This window comes from Schistocerca cancellata, chromosome 7, assembly GCF_023864275.1.
Source record: "Schistocerca cancellata isolate TAMUIC-IGC-003103 chromosome 7, iqSchCanc2.1, whole genome shotgun sequence".
NCBI lineage: Eukaryota > Metazoa > Arthropoda > Insecta > Orthoptera > Acrididae > Schistocerca > Schistocerca cancellata.
Window position 1 is genome coordinate 496,642,933 of NC_064632.1, and position 11,158 is coordinate 496,654,090.

At 44.3% G+C, this 11,158-nt stretch overlaps 1 pseudogene; it reads right to left on the bottom strand.

Moving 5' to 3' along the window:
- Positions 1 to 10,762: 10,762 nt before the first annotated feature.
- On the bottom strand, positions 10,763 to 10,880 carry LOC126093079 (5S ribosomal RNA; annotated as a pseudogene).
- Between the last annotated feature and the right edge of the window lie 278 nt (positions 10,881 to 11,158).

An 11,158-nucleotide genomic window follows, 5' to 3' on the forward strand; every position in this document is an offset into this window, starting at 1 on the left:
GTGCTAGGTATTGTGCCACTCAAGGTCACAGGTACGCGTTGTTGCCCTTTCCGACACTGTTCAACGTGCTGCACGAACTGCTCTGCAGAGATTCGCCACTCTTGTGTGGCTGTTAATTGGTTCAGGGAATGGACCAGGTTGGGTTTCCGTACAGGGTTGAGAAAGATGGCTCCTATGGCCAGTAAAGCTGCAGCTATGTTCAAGTGATTAACTCCATTCATTGTGGATGGTAGATGGAAAGTTGGCCCAGTTACTTCACATTTTGTCTATCACTCAACAATCCACTATCTTTCAGTTCCAACCATCTCGCCTCCACTAGCCTTCCTTGCTCATAATGACTCGCTACTATTACAACAGTCATACACAGAAAAAAATCCAATGCAGACCTATTTGCTGGAAATACAGCCTAGATTCCATGGTATTCCTTGGGCAAAGGTGACCCCCACTCTGCCATGAATAACTGCTGTGCATGTGACTGTGCTCGTCCGAATTACACGAGCTAGACATACTGTAACTCTCTGTTTGCGGTGTACAGCAACCTGAGGCCATGGACTACCATCACGCCCCCCCCCCCCCCAAAAAAAAAAGAAGTCTGTTGTCATTGATCAGTATCCTTCACAAAAATAAAAATAAAAAGGTCTTATTCGAATTGAAAAAACATATGATCATTTTTAATGCACTACTCCCCCTATCCCGGACATAATATTCTATATAATAATAAATAAACACAACAAAAATAGAATGAGGTTTACACTCTGCAGCGGAGTGAAACTTCCTCGCAGATTAAAACTGTGTGCCAGACCGAGACTCGAACTCGGGCTCTTTGCTATTCACGAACTACTCTACCAACTGAGCTACTCAAGCTCGACTCAGGCCCCGTCCTCGCAGCTGGCAGAAGTGAAGCTGTGAGGACGGGCCTGAATCGTGCTTGGGTAGCTCAGTTGGTAGAGCACTTGCGCGCGAAAGGCAAAGTTCCCAAGTTCGAGTCTCGGTCTGGCACACAGTTTTAATCTGCCAGGAAGTTTCACAGCAAAAATACATCTGCTATTTCCTTGATCTCAGAGCATATGGCATTTCCTTGCACAGGTTCATTTACACTTTCTCATATACTCCTCCCTTTCCTCCACTTTCTTTTTTCTGTGGCTCCACTCTTATTGTCCCTGGGATTAACTCCAGGGCACCTCTGAACGGTCACAACTTTCCAACATGCACTATTGTCAACCTCGTCGGCAACTATAACCTAAAACACTGAGTGGTGATGTGGTTTCTGCTACTTGATAAGAACCTTGGTATCTCTACACAAATTTCTTCGTCTTGCCTTCAACGTATATGGAGCAGCCAAAATTAGCCACTGCTCCACTCTGTATTTTGGTAAGCCTCTCATATGGTTGATGTTTTCTACTGTCTCTCTAATGCTCTGGTATTCACCCTCTTTACTCGTTTCCATACCTCTCATTGTTCCCACGAACTCATGGATCGACTCTCCGCCCTTGTCTACATTATGTCAAATAGTGATGACAATTTTCTCGCTTACCCCATCTTGTATGATGCTGACAACTCTGCAATGGTGTGGACCTTTCAATTGTACATACACACTGCAAACGAAATATGCGTGTCTCAATCACTGTGGTGAGAGTTCACACAGTAACTCAGCTTCCTCCAGCTCTTCTGATGCACCTGCTCCATTCTTCCATTCTACTGAGGGTGAAGTGGACTAGTTCTTAATATATTTTCTGGTAAAATCCGACATAATTCCTTCATCTAGTTGATCTATAATCACCATTTTTGGTACTTCAAACTTAAGTATCCATCTATTAACCTATGCCTGTGCTTACTGGTTTGACACAGGTATCAGTACAGGAGACATTGCCAAATATCATCAGCACAAAATTATTCCCCATTGAAGTCTGTTTAAACAGGCATAACACATCCACCTCAATCATCCCAAACGATTTTGAAGCTTCTGGCAGTCTCTGTAAAGATACTTACTTATGACTCAAGTCAACACGCTGTGCACACTGCACACAATTCTTCACATATTGATCCACATCTCTTTTCCTTCCTTTCCACCAGTGTTACCTGTACTCTTCACTTCGTGTTCTGCGTCCTGCATGACATGGTCTTACACTTCCTATAGAACTTCCTCCTTCAACCTAGCCAACACCACCACTTGCAGCCCTAACCTTGTTACGTTACACAACAAACCATCACACCTGCTGAACTGTGATTGTGTGCTGTATTGTTCGCATTAAATGTCAGCATCTGTGCTGCATGCCATTCAGCAAGGTCATGACCCAGTGCTTGTACTACACCTGTCCTCCAGCTTATTGTGTCCGCATTTTCCATGTTCCTTTCCTGGCTTGTGAACTACTTTGTAGTCAAACTAACTGAGTCTTAACGCCGATCGCTTTAGTCTGATGGATGGCTCCTTAAACCCTAAGAATCATTCCTGAGCAGTGTGATCAGTCACAACTTTAAACTTTTTCCCATAAAGGTAACACTGTAAGCACATCACTCCATACTGTATGTGAGACTAAGCATTTCCATCTCCATGATCGAATAGTTTCTCTCAACTCTATTGCCTTGACACAAAAGTGATAGGGTGTCCCTCACCATTGATCCCCCCCCCCCCCCCCCCCCCCCGTGAACCATAGACCTTGCCGTTGGTGGGGAGGCTTGCGTGCCTCAGCGATACAGATAGCCGTACCGTAGGTGCAACCACAACGGTGGGGTATCTGTTGAGAGGCCAGACAAACGTGTGGTTTTTGAAGAGGGGCAGCAGCCTTTTCAGTAGTTGCAGGGGCAACAGTGTGGATGATTGACTGATCTGGCCTTGTAACACTAACCAAAACGGCCTTGCTGTGCTGGTACTGCGAACGGCTGAAAGCAAGGGGAAACTACGGCCGTAATTTTTCCCGAGGGCATGCAACCTTACTGTATGGATAAATGATGATGGCGTCCTCTTGGGTAAAATATTCCGGAGGTAAAATAGTCCTCCATTCGGATCTGCGGGCGGGGACTACTCAAGAGGACGTCGTTATCAGGAGAAAGAAAACTGGCGTTCTACGGATCGGATCGAGGAATGTCAGATCCCTTAATCGGGCAGATAGGTTAGAAAATTTAAAAAGGGAAATAGATAGGTTAAATTTGGATATAATGGGAATTAGTGAAGTTCGGTGGCAGGAGGAACAAGACTTTTGGTCAGGTGAATACAGGGTAATAAATACAAAATCAAATAGGGGTAATGCAGGAGTAGGTTTAATAATGAATAAAACAATAGGAATGCGGGTAAGCTACTACAGACAGCACAGCGAACGCATTGTTGTGGCCAAGATAGATACGAAGCCCACGCCTACGACAGTAGTACAAGTCTATATGCCAACTAGCTCTGCAGATGACGAAGAAATTGAAGAAATGTATGATGAAATAAAAGAAATTATTTAGATAATGAAGGGAGACAAAAATTTAATAGTCATGGGTGACTGGAATTCGGTAGTAGGAAAAGGGAGAGAAGGAAACATAGTAAGTGAATATGGATTGGGGGTATGAAATGAAAGAGGAAGCCGCCTGGTAGAACTTTGCGCAGAGCATAACTTAATCATAGCTAACACTTGGTTTAAGAATCATCAAAGAAGGTTGTATACATGGAAGAACCCTGGAGATACTAAAAGGTATCAGATAGTTTATATAATGGTAAGACAGAGATTTAGGAACCAGGTTTTAAATTGTAAGACATTTCCAGGGGCAGATGTGGACTCTGACCACAATCTATTGGTTATGAACTGTAGATTAAAGCTTAAGAAACTGCAAAAAGGTGGGAATTTAAGGAGATAGGACCTGGATAAACTGAAAGAACCAGGGGTTGTACAGAGTTTCAGGGAGAGCATAAGGGAACAATTGACAAGTACGGGGGAAAGAAATACAGTAGAAGAAGAATGGATAGCTTTGAGGGATGAAGTAGTGAAGGCAGCAGAGGATCAAGTAGGTAAAAAGACGAGGGCTAATAGAAATCCTTGGGTGACAGAAGAAATATTGAATTTAATTGACGAAAGGAGAAAATATAAAAATGCAGTAAATGAAGCAGGCAAAAAGGAATACAAACGTCTCAAAAATGAGATCGACAGGAAATGCAAAATGGCTAAGCAGGCATGGCTAGAGGAAAAATGTAAGGATATAGAGGCTTATCTCACTAGGGGTAAGATAGATACTGCCTACAGGAAAATTAAAGGGACCTTTGGAGAAAAGAGAACCACATGTATGAATATCAAGAGCTCAGATGGAAACCCAGTTCTAAGCAAAGAAGGAAAAGCAGAAAGGTGGAAAGAGTATATAGAGGGTCTATACAAGGGCGATGTACTTGAGGACAATATTATGGAAATGGAAGAGGATGTAGATGAAGATGAAATGAGAGATATGATACTGCGTGAAGAGTTTGACAGAGCACTGGAAGACCTGAGTCGAAACAAGGCCCCGGGAGCAGACAACATTCCATTAGAACTACTGACAGCCTTGGGAGAGCCAGTCCTGACAAAACTTTACCATCTGGTGAGCAAAATGTATGAGACAGGCGAAATACCCTCAGACTTCAAGAAGAATATAATAATTCCAATCCCAAAGAAAGCAGGCGTTGACAGATGTGAAAATTACCGAACTATCAGTTTAATAAGTCACGGCTGCAAAATACTAACGCGAGTTCTTTACAGACGAATGGAAAAACTGGTAGAAGCCGACCTTGGGGAAGATCAGTTTGGATTCCGTAGAAATATGGGGACACGTGAGGCAATACTGAGCCTACGACTTATTTTAGAAACTAGATTAAGAAAAGGTAAACCTACGTTTCTAGCATTTGTAGACTTAGAGGAAGCTTTTGACAATGTTGACTGGAATACTGTCTTTCAAATACTGAAGGTGGCAGGAGTAAAATACAGGGAGCGAAAGGCTATTTACAGTTTGTACAGAAACCAGATGGCAGTTATAAGAGTCGAGGGACATGAAAGGGAAGCAGTGGTTGGGAAGGGAGTGAGACAGGGTTGTAGCCTCTCCCCGATGTTATTCAATCTGTATATTGAGCGAGCAGTAAAGGAAACAAAAGAAAAATTCGGAGTAGGTATTAAAATCCATGGAGAAGAAATAAAATCTTTGAGGTTTTTACATTGTAATTCTGTCAGAGACAGCAAAGGACTTGGAAGAGCAGTTGAACGGAATGGACAGTGTCTTAAAAGGAGGATATAAGATGAACATCAACAAAAGCAATACGAGGATAAAGGAATGTAGTCGAATTAAGTCGGGTGATGCTGAGGGAATTAGATTAGGAAATGACACGCTTAAAGCAGTAAAGGAGTTTTGCTATTTGGGGAGCAAAATAACTGATGATGGTCGAAGTAGAGAAGATATAAAATGTAGACTGGCAATGGCAAGGAAAGCGTTTCTGAAGAACAGAAATTTGTTAACATTGAGTATAGATTTAAGTATAGAAGTCGTTTCTGAATGTATTTGTATGGAGTGTAGCCTTGTATGGAAGTGAAACGTAGACGATAAATAGTTTGGACAAGAAGAGAATAGAAGCTTTCTAAATGTGGTGCTACAGAAGAATACTGAAGATTAGATGGATAGATCACATAACTAATGAGGAGGTACTGAATAGGATTGGGGAGAAGAGGAGTTTGTGGCACATCTTGAGTAGAAGAAAGGATCGGTTGGTAGGACATGTTCTGAGGCATCAAGGGATCACAAATTTAGTATTGGAGGGCAGCGTAGAGGGTAAAAATCGTAGAGGGAGACCAAGAGATGATTAAAACACTAAGCAGATTCAGAAGGATGTAGGTTGCAGTAGGTACTATGAGATGAAGAAGCTTGCACAGGATAGAGTAGCGTGGAGAGCTGCATCAAACCAGTCTCAGGGCTGAAGACCACAACAACACCACTGATCTGACTCAGAACGAGAGCATGATTAGATACATGGCAGAGAAGTATGAATTCCTTCTGTAAATCAAGGAACACCAACAGTGGACTCGATATCAAAACTCTTTTCAGCTCTTTGTGCACCACCTGAAAAATAGTTCAAATGGCTCTGAGCACTATGGGACTTAACATCTGAGGTCATCAGTACCCTATAACTCAGAACTATTTAAACCTAACTAACCTAAGGACATCACACACATCCATGCCCGAGGCAGGATTCGAACCTGCGACCGTAGCGTTCGTGCGGTTCCAGACTAAAGCGCCTAGAACCGCTCGGCCGCAGAGACCGGCTGCATCACCTAACATTCCTCCTTCCACATAAATTTTGCACCTCTTTGGAATGGTTGTTGCATCAGAAAACTCCCTTACGAATTTTCTACAAAGTTTCAGAGTCCCAAGACGACTGTAGTTCTTAACTTGTCTTTCGCAATGGAAAATCTCGCACTGCCTGTAACAGTCTTTGAGCCGTTCTCACCCCATCTTTGCTAATCACAGACACTAACTAGCTTACTTCCTCTAATGCAAACTGACACTGCTACATACTCAGCATCAAATTTGCAGACTGCAAAACTCTTAAATACTTCCCTCAAACGTTGTCTATGTCCTTCCACGTCCCATGAGAACACAATTATATCATCCAGTTAAACAAGACACTGCCAAGGTTTTAACCCCTTCAGCACTCCATCCAACAAGCGCTGAAGTGTTGCAAGAGCGTTCTTCAGACTGTGTGGCATCCTCTGATACTGGTAACAGCCCCAGGATAAATAAAAAGCTGTCTTCAGTCAGTCCTCTACAACCACCTCCAACAGATGGTATCTGCTTCTTGAGTCCATGGTAGATAGATACTGGCACTGACTAAAGTTATCAATGGTCTCTGTGATTCTGGGTATGGGGTGTGTACCTGTTACAGTCTTACTGTTAAGATGGTGGTAATCACAGCAAAATCTTTATTTACTGGAACCATCCATAGATTTTTTGGCAAAATCACAATTCTTGTTTCTCATTGACTGTTACTTTTTCTATTACCCCATCAATCAATTGCTGGTTAATAAACTACTCCAGTATCATTGCAAATTTGAGGTATTCTATATGGTTTGTGGTACAAGGTGCTTCATTCTCTGTTGAAATTCTACGTTTTGTGACAGGCGTCGCAGACAATGGACCCCAAATAAAATCCCAGTAGCTCATCCATCTGTGTTCTCTCCCTTTAGATGCTCCACCTTCTAATGAAATGCAGCCTTAGCTGTGTCATGTGGCTGTTTATGGCCTACACCTTCTCTATAGCAATCCTTCTCCTGCAGAATGTCGAATCTCACTACCAACATCCCCTTTGTCAACTATACTTCTTTAGTGCCGAAATCGTCAATAAAGATGGGTAATACCTTCCCACTGTTCTTTTCCCATACACATACTCCTTTTAACCGAACAATGCGCTGAGTATAATACATCGTTCCTTCCAAGGGTTCTATTATGCATAAAATATTGAATGATAAGTCTTTCTCCAAACTTACCCAAAACATCTTCCCGGTGCCACTTGACACACAATCATATGAATCAAGGCTTACTGTATTTATACATCCCAACTATGATCGATGCACCTTGTGACGGATCGACATTGACACTGCCTAACCTTAGGTGAAATGTCTTTCCACTGAATTCCACCACATGTTGCTGGAGGTCATTCATTATATGGTATTGATGCAAAACGTCTACTGCATTATCATGCTGTCACCCTTACTTACATGAAGCGCTACTTCCACATACTGCTTAAACCTGACTGCCTCCACCCAAAAATCTATTACCACCATACCCAATGGCATTATATCACTATCCTCCACTTCACACAGTATATAGCTTGGTGGGTTCCATCGCCGACTCACTAGGTCTCTACTGGCTACAGACACATATGCTCCTATGTCTAATAAAATCTTGTAATTTCCTTACCTTCACCACACCCACTCTTGCATACATACTTGTTGCACCTACCTTTCGGCAGACTTCGTATCCCTTCTTGCATTTAATGGATGCTTCCTTCCTCCTTGTCCACCTCTACTATCATTACTGTACTGCTGTTGATGACCCATACCACCCCTATTCTATTGAGGTTGGCAACACTGCTTCTGCACATGCCCTGTATGACCATATTTCTAATACTTAGCATTTACAAAGAATACACCACACCTATCCCTCACACCCATAAGACATACCAGTCTCATCATACTCCCTTCCTAATCATACAACTGAATGGAGGTCCTTAATAGGCACCTTTGTGCGTACTCCTCGACATATCCACTGGCAAGCCCCTTCTGAAAGCATCAAGCACCCTCTGATCAGCATTAACTTTTCTTATTCTGTCAGCAAAATTTTTCATGGTTTGTCTCTTCGTAAAAGCACTCAGCTGCTGCTGAAATAATCTCGCGCTATTTTGCTTCTCGTACCTCTGCACAAGCCCCGTTCAAACGTCTCCACCTCATTTAACGCATCCGTGCATCTCACAAAAGGCTTTGCCTCTCCTGTTAGACGTAACGTCGCTACCTGTAACAACTGGATATTACTGGACTAACCTTCATAGTCGCCAATGTTGTCATGTCATCCACGAACATCGCATCCTCAGACGACCTTCTAGAAAATGGATTGACTATGTTAGTGCCAGCTAGATCTACTACAAGGCTCAGTGCCCTGAACAGTGTTAACCTCTCATCTCTAACTGCAAGCTTGTTAAGCAAGACCGTATTTACTGAACTGCCTCCATCCCAGTGACTCCGCTATTGCAACACTTTTATCCTTCATTCAAATACAATACAAATAAGCAGTAATTACCAACTAACAAAAAGAAAACAATTAAACCTTGCGCCCTATCATCAACCATCTAGATTCTCTACATTGCTCCGCAACATGATTAAAACGATGGCATGTAAAACAAGTTACAGATATAGATTCAGCACATGGTGTGGAATTCCCAAGCCGACTACTTTGAGAGCCCCTCAGAGGCACTAAATACTTCTCTTTACTATTGTCACGAAATTCAGACGCATCAGCCAGTTCTTCTGATCTAAATAAAGTAACCCTGAAATGAGCCCGCCCAGTTAGCCGAGCAGTCTAACGCACGGCTTTCCAGGGCGGGATGGAGCGCCTGGTCCCCAGCACGAATCCGCCCGGCGGACTTGTGTCGAGGTCCGGTGAGCCGGCCAGTCTGTGGATGGTTTTTAGGCGGTTTTCCATCTGCCTTGGCAAATGCGGGCTGGTTCCCCTTACTCTGCCTCAACTACACTACGTTGGCGATTGCTGCGCAAACAAGTTCTCCACGTACGCATACACTACCATTACTCTACCACACAGACATAGGGGTTACACTCGTCTGGTGTGAGACGTTCCCTGGGGGGGTGGGGGGGGGGTCCACCGAGAGCTGAACCGCACAATAACACCCTGGGTTCGGTGTGGGGCGGTGGAGGGGTGAATTGGACTGCGGTAGTCGTCGTGGGGTTGTGGACCACTGTGACTGTGGTGGGGATGGAGCGTCTCCGTCATTTCTAGTCCCCGGTTCACATACAACATACAATTCTGAAGTGATAAAGATATTCCCATTAGATTCCATGACTGTCACATACAAAAAAAGTACCAAACAGTTCTTCCAATCACCCCATCATGTTGAAACTGCAAATCATGATCCAGACGTCATGCTGCATGGATGATGCACCCCCTCTTATCCACTAAATGCGCATTAGTACGCCTGACACCACTCTCTAGGACAACCCCGGGGGTCGTGTGAGGTGGTTACATTGTCAGGAAGCTGACTCACCGAGGGGTGAGACTGGCTGGCAGATCAATGATGCCCAGGAAGAAGCGGTTCTCAAAATTAGTACTTTATTTCCAACATTATTTTTCTGCATCTTGGTGGAGAGGCGATCACACCCTTGCCCCATAGGGGTGAGCAGGTAATCGGTCAGCCACATCGCCAACATCAGTAGCGTGTACTGCAGTCTTGCAGAGGTAGCCCCTCTCTGATGAATGACTGAACCCCGCTAACCGAGATGAGGGTCAAGAGGCGCGCCCTTTCCAATGTAGATAGGTAGCTGCTGCACTCTGAGTGTGGCCCATTGCATCTAGGCAGGAGTCCTCCTTCTGCTGGAATGGACCGGCTGTGCAATGGCACGAAGTCCGGTGGACGGACTTTGTGCAAGTGGCAGGTACCCCAATAGGGACTCAAACCTGTGGGTGTGGCTCCATAATGTCACCTCGCATTGGATATCATCTGTGTCCCGGTCGTTCTGCTAGATTGTGAACGTATCTGCTACAAAATCAACGGTTATTTACACCAGATAGGAGCATATTTGATTTGCCAATGTGCTGATCGTGGTCATGTACTAAACAGCACCACTGAAACCCCCATGGTGGAAACATCGCCTTGTCTCTGCTACGCATAGCCACTGCGTTGGTGAGTTACGCAAGTGAGGCTAGCCCGTCTTGCAATAATTTCACATACTTCTTGTCTTAACCCAAATTTGACACACCACACTCACAGGCCACTGGCGGCTGATGCAATTTTCCACCACACCTTCTCACAAGTTTTACCCTTAACCTGGTAGTGGTACCGGATGATATACTACGTCTTCAGGCCACGAGTGGCCTACCGAGACCATCCGACCTCCGTGTCATCCTCGGTGGAAGATGCGGATAGGAGGGGCGTGGGGTCAGCACACCACTCTCCCGGTCGTTATGATGGTATTCTTGACCGAAGCCGCTGCTATTCGCTCGAGTAGCTCCTCAATTGGCATCACGAGGCCCAGTGCACCCCGAAAAATGGAAACAGCGCATGGTGGCCTGGATGGTCACCCATCCAAGTGCCGACCACGCCCGACAGCGCTTAACTTCGGTGATCTCACGGGAACCGGTGTATCCACTGTGGCAAGGCCGTTGCCCTTCCGCATGATACAGTTTTGATAAATAATATAGACATGGGAACACTGTAGCTACACCCTTAACGTGCTTTTGACAGATATTATAGATGTGGTAATGTCACTGTGATACTAGACAAACATATACACTCCTGGAAATTGAAATAAGAACACCGTGAATTCATTGTCCCACCAGGAAGGGGAAACTTTATTGACACATTCCTGGGGTCAGATACATCACATGATCACACTGACAGAACCACAGGCACATAGACACAGGCAACAGAGCATGCACAATGTCA